At 50.3% G+C, this 4,487-nt stretch overlaps 1 protein-coding gene across 1 annotated transcript in view; it reads left to right on the forward strand.

Annotated features, from left to right (window-relative positions):
- MYO5B (myosin VB) overlaps positions 1-4,487 on the forward strand; it is a 316,910-nt gene that overhangs the window by 233,812 nt on the left and 78,611 nt on the right. The window lies entirely within an intron of this gene.

A 4,487-nucleotide genomic window follows, 5' to 3' on the forward strand; every position in this document is an offset into this window, starting at 1 on the left:
CTAGTGCTGGTGTATGTGGCTGGCGTCTTAGCCGCTTGAGCTACAGGTGCCACCCCATAACAGTGATTCTTAATGGCCTTTGTCCATGCCTGGTTTCTGCCAGGTTATGGACAAATATTTCTGCATGCCCCCTGCAGCTTTGGAAGCCATCTCACATTCAGCGTGCCACAGACCATGCTTTTCATCTCGTCCTCTCAGGATGCCTCCCTTTAATTGGTCTCTCTTGTAGTAAAAGGCATAACCACTTCCTACTATTTCATTCACCCACCAGAACTCAGCTCCCAGACTGGAAGCCTGAGAGTCACTCTGGGCCATTTCTGTTCAATAGAACTGCCTGTGATGATGGGAAGCTTCCATAATGTGTGAAAGTGGCAGCCACTGGTAGCACACGGTTGCTGGGTGCTGAAATGTGGCTAGTGTGACTGAGGAGCTAAATTCTTGATTTTATCTCATTTTAACTCATTCTAAATACCCACAGGTGGCAGGGGGCACTATACTGGCCGACTGGCCGACCTGAGCCCTGATTCTTCTCCTCCCTCACTCCCTAGTGTCTGATTGTTGTCTGAGTCCCATGGAGTCTATGTGAGAACTTCTTACGTTGGTCTCTTTTCTCTTCCTCCTCCTGTCACTTCTTGCCTGAAATAGCCTTTGACACTGCCTCTCCATTGGCTCTGCAGCCACCTCTTCTGAGACTCTGGGCCTCCACACGTGCTGGTCCCTCTGGCCAGAGGAGGTGTGTCTTTAAATGCTTTAGCACCTTATTTCCATCTTTCCTTTCCATGATTTCCTTTTTGGTTTTAGTATAATCTCTTTCTGTAAAGTAATTTGGTTTGACAATTCTGATTCTGATAATATTCGAACTTCCTTCTACAGTCTCTGTCATTTAATAAAGCTTGACAACTTCTTCAGTGGGCCCCATGGTGGAAAAGTCCTGGGAGATAATACTAAAAGGGCCCTCTGTGCAGGATGCTGACTGTTCATCTCACCCTTTTCCTTTCCTCCAAATTTGAGGCATGCTCAGGAATAGCGCCCCCTCCCTGTTTGCCGGCTGTCTCCAGAAGAGAAGATGCTGTTGGAAGTGCAGGCTCTGTGAAAGACAGATTATGTATGAAGGGCAGAGCAGCTGCAGTGCCCAGGGGAGAGGTGAGGATGGTGCCACACCAGCTCTGCCCTACCAGCTGTGACCTCGGGCTGTTCCCTTATCAGAGCCTGGGACCTGCTGTGTGCCAGATACCCCACTGGACCTCCCCTCCCAGTGAGAGCAGACGCTGGAGGCTTTCAAAGGGACTTTCTAGTCTATTAAATGTTCCATTTTTCAAGGACCCTCTTTTGCCTCTGAACCCAAATCTTCCTCCCAATAAAGTAGCAGAGTGGGAAGAATACTTTACCAAGTCTCGGAACCTGGATTCTCATCTAGCCGCACTGCCGATTGGCTAACCACAAGCCAGTCTTCTCCTCTGTGTCTCATTTCCTCATCTGTTCATTGTGATTAGAAAATATCCCGATGATAGAATCCAAGAAGATGATGGGAATTATTTGTGAGAAGTACAAACATACATATGATTAAAATTATTATCAACATTATTTGAGAAGGAAATTGCTGTATGCTTCCTATTTCCTGTAATCAGAGTTTCTCAACCTTAGAGCTGTTGACATTTGGGTCAGACAATTTTTTGTGGTGGGGGCCGTCCTGTGCACTGTAGGATTTTGTTGAGGTGGGCCGTCCCCACCACTGTGACAAGTAAAAGTGTTTTAGATGCCACCGAATGTAGGAAACAGTTGCCTCCAGTTGAGAACCACTGTCTTGAGCTAAATGCTTTGTTAGCATCTCTTACTTAAAGCTTTTTCCTCTGCCTCCTTTTTTCAAGGAGTATCTATCATACCTCTCGCGAGGCACTGGGCTAAGACAGGTGACATGACAACAGAACAGTCCTCTACACTTAAGGAGCTGTCTCTCAAATAAATGGCAGTGCCAAAGGAATGACTGTCAGTGGCTCTGGGAAAGTGCCACAGGGGCGGAGAGGTGAGGGGGCAATGAAGTGTCCGGGGAGGAGGTGGCCTGGGGCTGGGAAGGTTCGCTGAAGGCCAGCCCACTGGTCTCAGGGTCCTGAGATGTGACTACAGGGGCCTTGGGAAAAGAACAGGGAGCTTTACAGCCTGTAGAGAAATGGCTTAAATGGTGTGTGACTGTGAAGGTGGAGCACAGTTCTGACAGCGTGGAATTCTCACTCTGCATCCAGCAAGCTGCAGGCTCTGTGGCCCCTGTACACTGCCAGGAGGGGAGAGTACACAGCTGGGTGTCAGCACTCTGCCCTCTGTATTGTTGGTGATTTTTCAGTCCAGAGTTGTGTTCAATATTCAAGATTTGATGACAGAAGGCCTATTTTCCATTCCTAATCACCTTACAGTGGGAGCAGGGAAGGCAGGCAGATCAGGAGATGCATTTGATGGTGATTTTTCTTTAGTATTTGGAAGATAAGATGGAAATACATGAAGGCCAGCTGGCTTCACACATCCCCTTAGGGTATGTAAACGGGGAAAGATGGTGGTACTGTCTTCTTTATATGGTGTCTCTTAGCCTTCTTCTGAAAGCATTCCTCTTTTTTACATCACTTGTTCATTGTAACAAACCAGTGACTTATACATGGTTGGGTGAATGTGCTCAGCTCACATGGAGGAAATGACGAAAATGAGGGGCAGAGAGATTGTCTTGCCTGGAGTGACACGAGCTGTTAGTGGTAGAACCGGGACTGGACCCTGTTCTCTCTCCTCCAGCCTTGCTCTTTGTCCCAGACCCAGGGGAAAACAGTGTTGCCATCTCAGGAGGACAGAGCAGGTATGAGGATTTGCCGAGCTCATCATGAAGCGTGGGAGAATATTAAGGCTGAGCTCAGAAACTATTTGCCAGATTCCTTCCAAGAGACCAGCTGTAGGTGTGTGTGTGTGGGGGGTCCCCAAGAGAAGACTGTACCCCAGCCCCATACTCGGGGGACTTGCACTTGGGAAGCCATTGCCCAGCCCTTAAACCAGTACTCAGATGCCCAGTGGTCACAAAGCATGATATCAGGGTACTAGAGTGGGGCGTAGGGGTGGCTGAGGAAGAGTGACGGTCTTTTTAAGCTCACAGAGCTTCTCACCTTTGCGTGAGGAAACAGTAGGAGATTGTGGAGGAAGTAGAGACCTGAGCTGGACCTGTAGTCTACATGGGACCTTGGGGTCACAGGTGTTCCCAAGTACTCTGCCAGCACCACTGGGTTAAACTTGGTCCTGTGGTGGTGCTGGGCAGAGGGAAGAAGCCTGGAGAGCCCTCGGCAGGAGGCCTGCAGCCCCCAGCACCCCTGTTTCAGGTGCATACACTTGGCATTCCTGACTCAGGGTCCACTGACCTCAGCGGTGAGAGGGGACAGAGCCTGTGGACAGTGGAGCCTGGATCCCCAAGGCAGCCTCTGATCATGTGTGACCACAGGCAGCCTTGATGTCCGAGGAGCTTCTCATGAGAGTGGTCACTGCCACACATATTGAAGGCCTTCCTCTGAGTCTGGACTGCTGTGTCCTGTTGAAGACTTGGGGACAGTGTAGCGAAGGGGCAGCAGCCATTGAGCCACCGGGGACATGTGTGTCATCCTGTCCTATGAGACCCGCACACTAAGGAGCTTTGTAGTTAAAAAAGATAAAATGAAGTCCCCTAAAGTAGCCCTTTGGTTTGAGACTGTGTAAAATTCAGTGCTTTGCTGTGCCTCACATGTCAGTGCCAGGGCAGTCTGAGGCCATGGCCCTGGGTCTGGAGTAGTTGGGAAGACTTGGGGGAGGCGTGGGGTGTCTGGATCAGGAAGGGCTGGGCTGGAGGTGGGGAGAGGAAGTGGTACTGAACACAGGCCTAGGGGAGCATCTCCTGGGACCCCCAAGGCCCAGGGCTGATGAGTAGTGCAGTGTGTGTGCAGGGTAAAGTGGCAGCTCCTGGTCATTGGTCATTTGGAAGGTGCCCCTGCCAAGCCTGGGCACACCTGGGGCACCATTTGCTACATGCCATGTTGTTTGTACTTCTGTGTCTTCAGCCCAGGCAGCGTTTGGTATGAGAGTGTGTGGGGTAGGGGTCATGCAGGTCATTCAGAGAGATGTGAGGACAGACTGGGAGTCTTGAACAGAGAGCGGTGACTCTGAGGACAGCAGACTGCAGACCTGATATTTCTAAAGAAATAGGGGATCCTAGTTGGGCTCTTACACTTGGTGGGCTCCCAGCTACTGGGACAAGGATGATTGACAGGGGAGTGTCAGACAGCTTGGTGAGAGGTTGCATGTTAGGCTGTCGCAGGTCCTGGAGCTGATGACAAACCAGTGACTTATACATGGTTGGGTGAATGTGCTCAGCTCACATGGAGGAAATGACGAAAGTGAGGGGCAGAGAGATTGTCTTGCCTGGAGTGACACGAGCTGTTAGTGGTAGAACCGGGACTGGACCCTGTTCTCTCTCCTCCAGCCTTGCTCTT

The sequence above is a fragment of the Otolemur garnettii genome, unplaced genomic scaffold (assembly GCF_000181295.1).
Source record: "Otolemur garnettii isolate 467f Iridium unplaced genomic scaffold, OtoGar3 scaffold00012, whole genome shotgun sequence".
NCBI lineage: Eukaryota > Metazoa > Chordata > Mammalia > Primates > Galagidae > Otolemur > Otolemur garnettii.